Genomic DNA, 11402 nt, shown 5'->3' on the forward strand with positions numbered 1-11402 from the left:
AAGGTCCTAGCTCATGTCCAAGGCACCAAAGCCAGCTAAAGATCAATATTCAATACCTAAAACTTGAATTGTACTACTTCTTACTGGCTATTACATCAGCTTAGAAGCTTCATCTTTGTTCTACTACGGTGCTTTTAGATTCTCCGCATACCACAGCACGCGACATAGCTTTGCAATCGATAAGTACAACCGTTTCAGAGAGAAGAGCGGCCAATGTGGCGAACTGGCTTTAAGGCGATTCGATAACAAATGACGAAAACGTACCTATTTCTCAGGTTTTTACTACATATGAACACTTTTCACATTCTCCCGTGCAACTCGGCTGCTAGTCCTCCTTTCATGCAGAATCTTAAGGTCCTAGCTCATGTCCAAGGCACCAAAGCCAGCTAAAAAATCCATAATCAATACCTAAAACTTGAACTGTACTACTTCTTACTGGCTATTACATCAACTTAGAAGCTTCATCTGTGTTCTACTACGGTGCTTTTAGTTCCTCCGCATACCGCAGCACGCGACATAGTTTTGCAGACGATTAGTACAACCGTTTCAGAGAGAAGAGCGGGGAATGTGACGATCTGGCTTTAAGTCGATTCGATAACAAATGACGAAAACGGACGGATATCTCAGGTTTTTACTACATATGAACACTTTTCACATTCTCGCGTGCAACTCGGCTGCTAGTCCTCCTTTCATGCAGAATCCTAAGGTCCTAGCTCATGTCAAAGGCACCAAAGCCAGCTAAAATGTCAATGATCGATACCTAAAATTTGAATTGTACTACTTCTTACTGGATATTACATCAACTTGGAAGATTTATCTGTGTTCTACTGTGGTGATTTTAGTGTCTCCGCATACCGTGGCACGTGACATAGCTTTGCAGACGATAAGTACAACCGTTTCAGAGAGAAGAGCGGCCAATGTGTCGATCTGGCTTTAAGTCGATTCGATAACAAATGACGAAAACGGACGGATTTCTCAGGTTTTTACTACATGTGAACACTTTTCACATTCTCCCGTGGAACTCGGCTGCTAGTCCTCCTTTCATGCAGAATCTTAAGGTCCTAGCTCATGTCCAAGGCACCAAAGCCAGCTAAAAAGTCAATAATCGATACCTAAAACTCGAATTGTACTACTTCTTACTGGATATTACATCAACTTAGAAGCTTCATCTGTGTTCTACTGTGGTGATTTTAGTGTCTCCGCATACCGCAGCACGTGACATAGCTTTGCAGACGATAAGTACAACCGTTTCAGTGAGAAGAGCGGCCAATGTGACGATCTGGCTTTAATTCGATTCGATAATAAATGACGAAAACGGACGGATGTCTCAGGTTTTTACTGCATATGAACACTTTTCACATTCTCCCATGCAACTCGGCTGCTAGTCCTCCTTTCATGCAGAATCCTAAGGTCCTAGCTCATGTCCAAGTCACCAAAGCCAGCTAAAAAGTCAATAATCGATACCTAAAACTTGAATTGGACTACTTCTTACTGGCTATTACATCAACTTAGATGCTTCATCTGTGTTCTACTATGGTGATTTCAATGTCTCCGCATACCGCAGCACGCGACATAGCTTTGCAGACAAGAAGTACAACCGTTTCAGAGAGAAGAGCGGCCAATGTGGCGATCTGGCTTTGAGTCGATTCGATAACAAATGACGAAAACGGACGGATTTCTCAGGTTTTTACTACATATGAACACTTTTCACATTCTCCCGTGTAACTCAGCTGCTAGTCCTCCTTCATGCAATGTCTTAACTTCCTAGCTCGTGTCCAAGGCACCAAAGAAGGTTAAAAAGTCAATAACCGATACCTAAAACTTGAATTTTACTACTTCTTACTGGCTATTACATCAACTTAGAAGCTTCATCTGTGTTCTACTATTGTGCTTTTAGTGTGTCCGCATACCGCAGCACGCGACATAGCTTTGCAGACGATAAGTACAACCGTTTCAGTGAGAAGAGCGGCCAATGTGACGATCTGGCTTTAATTCGATTCGATAACAAATGACGAAAACGGACGGATGTCTCAGGTTTTTACTGCATATGAACACTTTTCACATTCTCCCATGCAACTCGGATGCTAGTCCTCCTTTCATGCTGAATCTTAAGGTCCTAGCTCATGTCCAAGGCACCAAAGCCAGCTAAAGATCAATATTCAATACCTAAAACTTGAATTGTACTACATCTTACTGGCTATTCCATCAACTTAGAAGCTTCATCTGTGTTCTACTATGGTGCTTTAAGTGTCTCCGCAAATCGCAACACGCGACATAGCTTTGCAGACGATAAGTACAACCGTTTCCGAGAGCAGAGCGGCCAATGTGACGATCTGGCTTTAAGTAGATTCGATAACAAATGACGAAAACAGACAGATTTCTCAGGTTTTTACTAGATATGAACACTTTTCACATTCTCCCCTGCAACTCGGCTGCTAGTCCTCCTTTCATGCAGAATCTTATGGTCCTAGCCCATGTCCAAGGCACCAAAGCCAGCTAAAAAGTCAATAATCAATACCTAAAACTTGTATTGTACTACTTCTTACTGGCTATTACATCAGCTTAGAAGCTTCATCTTTGTTCTACTACGGTGCTTTTAGATTCTCCGCATGCCGCAGCACGCGACATGGTTTTGCAGACGAAAAGTACAACCGTTTCAGAGAGAAGAGCGGCCAATGTGACGATATGGCTTTAAGTCGATTCGATAACAAATGACGAAAACGGACGGACTTCTCAGGTTTTTACTACATATGAACACTTTTCACATTCACCCGTGCAACTCGGCTGCTAGTCCTCCTTTCATGCAGAATCTTAAGGTCCTAGCTCATGTCCAAGGCACCAAAGCCAGCTAAAAAGTCAATAATCGATACCTAAAACTTGAATTGGATTACTTCTTACTGGCTATTACATCAACTTAGAAGCTTCATCTGTGTTCTACTATGGTGCTTTTAGTGTCTCCGCATATCGCAGCACGCGACATAGCTTTGTAGACGATAAGTACAACCGTTTCAGAGAGAAGAGCGGCCAATGTGACGATCTGGCTTTAAGTAGATTCGATAACAAATGACGAAAGCGGACGGATTTCTCAGGTTTTTACTACATATGAACACTTTTCTCATTCTTCCGTGCAACTCGGCTGCTAGTCCTCCTTTCATGCAGAATCATAAGGTCCTAGCTCATGTCCAAGGCACCAAAGCCAGCTAAAACGTCAATAATCGATACTTAAAACTTGAATTGTACTACTTCTTACTGGCTATAACATCAACTTAGAAGCTTCATCTGTGTTCTACTATGGTGCTTTAAGTGTCTCCGCAAATCGCAACACGCGACATAGCTTTGCAGACGATAAGTACAACCGTTTCCGAGAGCAGAGCGGCCAATGTGACGATCTGGCTTTAAGTAGATTCGATAACAAATGACGAAAACAGACAGATTTCTCAGGTTTTTACTAGATATGAACACTTTTCACATTCTCCCCTGCAACTCGGCTGCTAGTCCTCCTTTCATGCAGAATCTTATGGTCCTAGCCCATGTCCAAGGCACCAAAGCCAGCTAAAAAGTCAATAATCAATACCTAAAACTTGTATTGTACTACTTCTTACTGGCTATTACATCAGCTTAGAAGCTTCATCTTTGTTCTACTACGGTGCTTTTAGATTCTCCGCATGCCGCAGCACGCGACATGGTTTTGCAGACGAAAAGTACAACCGTTTCAGAGAGAAGAGCGGCCAATGTGACGATCTGGCTTTAAGTCGATTCGATAACAAATGACGAAAACGGACGGACTTCTCAGGTTTTTACTACATATGAACACTTTTCACATTCACCCGTGCAACTCGGCTGCTAGTCCTCCTTTCATGCAGAATCTTAAGGTCCTAGCTCATGTCCAAGGCACCAAAGCCAGCTAAAAAGTCAATAATCGATACCTAAAACTTGAATTGGATTACTTCTTACTGGCTATTACATCAACTTAGAAGCTTCATCTGTGTTCTACTATGGTGCTTTTAGTGTCTCCGCATATCGCAGCACGCGACATAGCTTTGTAGACGATAAGTACAACCGTTTCAGAGAGAAGAGCGGCCAATGTGACGATCTGGCTTTAAGTAGATTCGATAACAAATGACGAAAGCGGACGGATTTCTCAGGTTTTTACTACATATGAACACTTTTCTCATTCTTCCGTGCAACTCGGCTGCTAGTCCTCCTTTCATGCAGAATCATAAGGTCCTAGCTCATGTCCAAGGCACCAAAGCCAGCTAAAACGTCAATAATAGATACTTAAAACTTGATTTGTACTACTTCTTACTGGCTATAACATCAACTTAGAAGCTTCATCTGTGTTCTACTATGGTGCTTTTAGTGTCTCCGCATACCACAGCACGCGACATAGCTTTGCAATCGATAAGTACAACCGTTTCAGAGAGAAGAGCGGCCAATGTGGCGATCTGGCTTTAAGGCGATTCGATAACAAATGACGAAAACGGACCTATTTCTCAGGTTTTTACTACATATGAACACTTTTCACATTCTCCCGTGCAACTCGGCTGCTAGTCCTCCTTTCATGCAGAATCTTAAGGTCCTAGCTCATGTCCAAGGCACCCAAGCCAGCTAAAAAATCCATAATCAATACCTATAACTTGAACTGTACTACTTCTTACTGGCTATTACATCGACTTAGAAGCTTCATCTGTGTTCTACTACGGTGCTTTTAGTTCCTCCGCATACCGCAGCACGCGACATAGTTTTGCAGACGATTAGTACAACCGTTTCAGAGAGAAGAGCGGGGAATGTGACGATCTGGCTTTAAGTCGATTCGATAAAAAATGACGAAAACGGACGGATTTCTCAGGTTTTTACTACATATGAACAGTTTACACATTCTCCCGTGCAACTCGGCTGCTAGTCCTCCTTTCATGCTGAATCTTAAGGTCCTAGCTCATGTCCATAGCACCAAAGCCTGCTAAAGATCAATATTCAATACCTAAAACTTGAATTGTATTACTTCTTACTGGATATTACATCAACTTAGAAGCTTCATCTTTGTTCTACTGTGGTGATTTTAGTGTCTCCGCATACCGCAGCACGTGACATAGCTTTGCAGGCGATAAGAACAACCGATTCAGAGAGAATAGCGGCCAATGTGATGATCTGGCTTTAAGTCGATTCGATAACAAATGACGAAAACGGACGGATATCTCAGGTTTTTACTACATATGAACACTTTTCACATTCTCGCGTGCAACTCGGCTGCTAGTCCTCCTTTCATGCAGAATCTTAAGGTCCTAGCTCATGTCAAAGGCACCAAAGCCAGCTAAAATGTCAATGATCGATACCTAAAATTTGAATTGTACTACTTCTTACTGGATATTACATCAACTTAGAAGATTCATCTGTGTTCTACTGTGGTGATTTTAGTGTCTCCGCATACCGTGGCACGTGACATAGCTTTGCAGACGATAAGTACAACCGATTCAGAGAGGAGAGCGGCCAATGTGACGATCTGGCTTTAAGTCGATTCGATAACAATTGACGAAAACGGACGGATTTCTCAGGTTTTTACTACATATGAACACTTTTCACATTCTCCCGTGCAACTCGGCTGCTAGTCCTCCTTTCATGCAGAATGTTAAGGACCTAGCTCATGTCCAAGGCACCAAAGCCAGCTAAAAAGTCAATAATCGATACCTAAAACTTGAATTGTACTACGTCTTACTGGCTATTACATCAACTTAGAAGCTTCATCTGTGTTCTACTATGGTGCTTTTAGTGTCTCCGCATACCGCAGCACGCGACATAGCTTTGCAGACGATAATTACAACCGTTTGAGAGAGAAGAGCGGCCAATGTGACGATCTTGCTTTAAGTAGATTCGATAACAAATGACGAAAGCGGACGGATTTCTCAGGTTTTTACTACATATGAACACTTTTCTAATTCTCACGTGCAACTCGGCTGCTAGTCCTCCTTTCATGCAGAATCTTAAGGTCCTAGCTCATGTCCAAGGCACCAAAGCCAGCTAAAAAGTCAATAATCGATACCTAAAACTTGAATTGGATTACTTCTTACTGGCTATTACATCAACTTAGAAGCTTCATCTGTGTTCTACTATGGTGCTTTTAGTGTCTCCGCATATCGCAGCACGCGACATAGCTTTGTAGACGATAAGTACAACCGTTTCAGGGAGAAGAGCGGCCAATGTGACGATCTGGCTTTAAGTAGATTCGATAACAAATGACGAAAGCGGACGGATTTCTCAGGTTTTTACTACATATGAACACTTTTTACATTCTCCCGTGCACCTCGGCTGCTAGTCCTCCTTCATGCAAAATCTTAAGTTCCTAGCTCGTGTCCAAGGCACCAAAGAAGGGTAAAATGTCAATAACCGATAGCTAAAACTTGAATTGTACTAATTTTTACTGGCTATTACATCAACTTAGAAGCTTCATCTGTGTTCTACTATGGTGCTTTTAGTGTCTCCGCATACCGCAGCACGCGACATAGCATTGCAATCGATAAGTACAACCGTTTCAGAGAGAAGAGCGGCCAATGTGACGATCTGGCTTTAAGTCGATTCGATAACAAATGACGAAAATGGAAGGATTTCTCGGGTTTTTACTACATATGAACACTTTTCACATTCTTCCGTGCAACTCGGCTGCTATTCCTCCTTCATGCAAAATCTTAAGTTCCCGGCTAATGTCCAAGGCACAAAATCCAGCTAAAAATTCAATATTCAATACCTAAAACTCGAATTGTATTACTTTTTACTGGCTATTACATCAACTTAGAAGCTTGATCTGTGTTCTACTATGGTGCTTGTAGTGTCTCAGAATACCGCAGCACGCGACATAGCTTTGCAGACGATAAGTACAAGTGTTTCAGAGAGAAGAGCGGCCAATGTGACGATCTGGCTTTAAGTCGATTCGAAAACAAATGACGAAAACGGACGGATTTCTCAGGTTTTTACTACATTTGAACACTTTTCACATTCTCCCGTGCAACTCGGCTGCTAGTCCTCCTCCATACAAAATCTTAAGTTCCTAGCTCGTGTCCAAAGCACCAAAGAAGGGTAAAAAGTCAATAACCGATACCTAAAACTGTAATTGAACTACTTCTTACTGGGTATTACATCAACTTAGAAGCTTCATCTGAGTTCTACTATGGTGCATTCAGTGTGTCCGCATACCGCAGCACGCGACATAGCTTTGCAGACGATAAGTACAACCGTTTCAGAGAGAAGAGCGGCCAATGTGACGATCTGGCTTTAAGTCGATTCGATATCAATTAACGAAAACGGACGGATGTCTAGGTTTTTACCACATATGAACACTTTTCATATTCTCCCGTCCAACTCCGCTGCTAATCCTCCTTTCATGCAGAATCTTAAGGACCTAGCTCATGTCCAAGGCACCAAAGTCAGCTAAAAAGTCAATAATCGATACCTAAAACTTGAATTGTACTACTTCTTACTGGCTATTACATCAACTTAGAAGCTTCATCTGTGTTCTACGATGGTGCTTTTAGTGTCTCCGCATACCGCAGCACGAGATATAGCTTTGCAGACGATAAATGTAACCGTTTCAGACAGAAGTGCGGCTAATGTGACGATCTGGCTTTATGTCGATTCGATAACACATGAGGAAAATGGACGGATTTCTCAGGTTATAACTACATATGAACACTTTTCACATTCTCCCGTGCAACTCGGCTGCTAGTCCTCCTTTCATGCAGAATGTTAAGGTCCTAGCTCAAGTCCAAAGCACCAAAGCCAGCTAAAAAGTAAATAATCGATACCTAAAACTTTAATTGTACTATATCTTACTGGCTATTACATCAACATAGAAGCTTCACCTGTGTTCTACTATGGTGCTTTTACTGTCTCCGCATACCGCAGCACGCGACATAGCTTTGCAGACGATAAGTACAACGGATTCAGACAGAAGAACGGCAAATGTGACGATCTGGCTTTAAGTCGATTCGATAACAAATGACGAAAACGGACGGATTTCTGAGGTTTTTACTACATATGAACACTTTTCACATTCTCCCGTGCAACTCGAGTGCTAGTCCTCCTTTCATGCAGAATCTTAAGATCCTAGCTCATGTCCAAGGCACCAAAGCCAGCTAAAAAGTCAATAATCGATACCTAAAACTTGAATTCTACTACTTCTTACTGGCTATTACATCAACTTAGAAGCTTCATCTGTGTTCTACTATGGTGCTTTTACTGTCTCCGCATACCGCAGCACGCGACATAGCTTTGCAGACGAGAAGTACAACCGTTTCAGAGAGAAGAGCGGCCAATGTGACGATCTGGCTTTAAGTCGATTCGATAACAAATGACGTAAACGGACGGATTTCTCAGGCTTTTACTACATATAAACACTTTTCACATTCTGCCGTGCAACTCGGCTGCTACTCCTCCTTCATGCAAAATCTAAATTTCCTAGCTCATGTCCAAGGCACCAAAGAAGGGTAAAAAGTCAATAACCGATACCTAAAACATTATTTCTACTACTTCTTACTAGCTATTACATCAACTTAGAAGCTTCATCTGTGTTCTACTATGGTGCTTTTAGTGTGTCCGCATACCGCAGCACGCGACATAGCTTTGCAGACGATAAGTACAACCGTTTTAGAGAGAAGAGCGGCCAATGTGACGATCTGGCTTCAAGTCGGTTCCATAACAAATGACGTAAACGGACCGATTTCTCAGGTTTTTACTACATATGAAAACTTTTCACATTCTCCCGTGCAACTCGGCTGCTAGTCCTCCTTTCATGCAGAATCTTAAGGTCCTAGCTCATGTCCAAGGCAACAATGCCAGCTAAAAAGTCAATATTCAATACATAAAACTTGAATTGTACTACTTCTTACTGGCTATTACATCAACTTAGAGGCTTCATCTGTGTTCTACTATGGTGTTTTCAGTGTCTCAGCATACCGCAGCACGTGACATAGCCTTACAGACGATAAGTACAACCGTTTCAGAGAGAAGAGCGGCCAATGTGACGATCTGGCTTTAAGTCGATTCGATAACAAATGACGAAAACGGACGGATGTCTCAGGTTTTTACTACATATGAACACTTTTCACATTCTCCCGTGCAACTCGGCTGCTAGTCCTCCTTTCATGCAGAATCTTAAGGTCCTAGCTCATGTCCAAGGCACCAATGCCAGCTAAAAAGTCAATAATCGATACCTAAAACTTGAATTGTACTATATCTTACTGGCTATTACATCAACTTAGAAGCTTCATCTGTGTTCTACTACGGTGCTTTTAGTGTCTCCGCATACCGCAGCACGCGACATAGCTTTGCAGACGAAAAGTACAAGCGTTTCAGAGAGAAGATCGGAAAATGTGACGATCTGGCTTTAAGTCGATTCGATAACAAATGACGAAAACGGACGTATTTCTCAGGTTTTTACTACTTTTGAACACTTTTTACATTCTCCCGTGCACCTCGGCTGCTAGTCCTCCTTCATGCAAAATCTTAAGTTCCTAGCTCGTGTCCAAGGCACCAAAGAAGGGTAAAATGTCAATAACCGATAGCTAAAACTTGAATTGTACTAATTTTTACTGGCTATTACATCAACTTAGAAGCTTCATCTGTGTTCTACTATGGTGCTTTTAGTGTCTCCGCATACCGCAGCACGCGACATAGCATTGCAATCGATAAGTACAACCGTTTCAGAGAGAAGAGCGGCCAATGTGACGATCTGGCTTTAAGTCGATTCGATAACAAATGACGAAAATGGAAGGATTTCTCGGGTTTTTACTACATATGAACACTTTTCACATTCTTCCGTGCAACTCGGCTGCTATTCCTCCTTCATGCAAAATCTTAAGTTCCCGGCTAATGTCCAAGGCACAAAATCCAGCTAAAAATTCAATATTCAATACCTAAAACTCGAATTGTATTACTTTTTACTGGCTATTACATCAACTTAGAAGCTTGATCTGTGTTCTACTATGGTGCTTGTAGTGTCTCAGAATACCGCAGCACGCGACATAGCTTTGCAGACGATAAGTACAAGTGTTTCAGAGAGAAGAGCGGCCAATGTGACGATCTGGCTTTAAGTCGATTCGAAAACAAATGACGAAAACGGACGGATTTCTCAGGTTTTTACTACATTTGAACACTTTTCACATTCTCCCGTGCAACTCGGCTGCTAGTCCTCCTCCATACAAAATCTTAAGTTCCTAGCTCGTGTCCAAAGCACCAAAGAAGGGTAAAAAGTCAATAACCGATACCTAAAACTGTAATTGAACTACTTCTTACTGGGTATTACATCAACTTAGAAGCTTCATCTGAGTTCTACTATGGTGCATTCAGTGTGTCCGCATACCGCAGCACGCGACATAGCTTTGCAGACGATAAGTACAACCGTTTCAGAGAGAAGAGCGGCCAATGTGACGATCTGGCTTTAAGTCGATTCGATATCAATTAACGAAAACGGACGGATGTCTAGGTTTTTACCACATATGAACACTTTTCATATTCTCCCGTCCAACTCCGCTGCTAATCCTCCTTTCATGCAGAATCTTAAGGACCTAGCTCATGTCCAAGGCACCAAAGTCAGCTAAAAAGTCAATAATCGATACCTAAAACTTGAATTGTACTACTTCTTACTGGCTATTACATCAACTTAGAAGCTTCATCTGTGTTCTACGATGGTGCTTTTAGTGTCTCCGCATACCGCAGCACGAGATATAGCTTTGCAGACGATAAATGTAACCGTTTCAGACAGAAGTGCGGCTAATGTGACGATCTGGCTTTATGTCGATTCGATAACACATGAGGAAAATGGACGGATTTCTCAGGTTATAACTACATATGAACACTTTTCACATTCTCCCGTGCAACTCGGCTGCTAGTCCTCCTTTCATGCAGAATGTTAAGGTCCTAGCTCAAGTCCAAAGCACCAAAGCCAGCTAAAAAGTAAATAATCGATACCTAAAACTTTAATTGTACTATATCTTACTGGCTATTACATCAACATAGAAGCTTCACCTGTGTTCTACTATGGTGCTTTTACTGTCTCCGCATACCGCAGCACGCGACATAGCTTTGCAGACGATAAGTACAACGGATTCAGACAGAAGAACGGCAAATGTGACGATCTGGCTTTAAGTCGATTCGATAACAAATGACGAAAACGGACGGATTTCTGAGGTTTTTACTACATATGAACACTTTTCACATTCTCCCGTGCAACTCGAGTGCTAGTCCTCCTTTCATGCAGAATCTTAAGGTCCTAGCTCATGTCCAAGGCACCAAAGCCAGATAAAAAGTCAATAATCGATACCTAAAACTTGAATTCTACTACTTCTTACTGGCTATTACATCAACTTAGAAGCTTCATCTGTGTTCTACTATGGTGCTTTTACTGTCTCCGCATA

The sequence above is a fragment of the Schistocerca gregaria genome, unplaced genomic scaffold (assembly GCF_023897955.1).
Source record: "Schistocerca gregaria isolate iqSchGreg1 unplaced genomic scaffold, iqSchGreg1.2 ptg000397l, whole genome shotgun sequence".
NCBI classification, from domain to species: domain Eukaryota; kingdom Metazoa; phylum Arthropoda; class Insecta; order Orthoptera; family Acrididae; genus Schistocerca; species Schistocerca gregaria.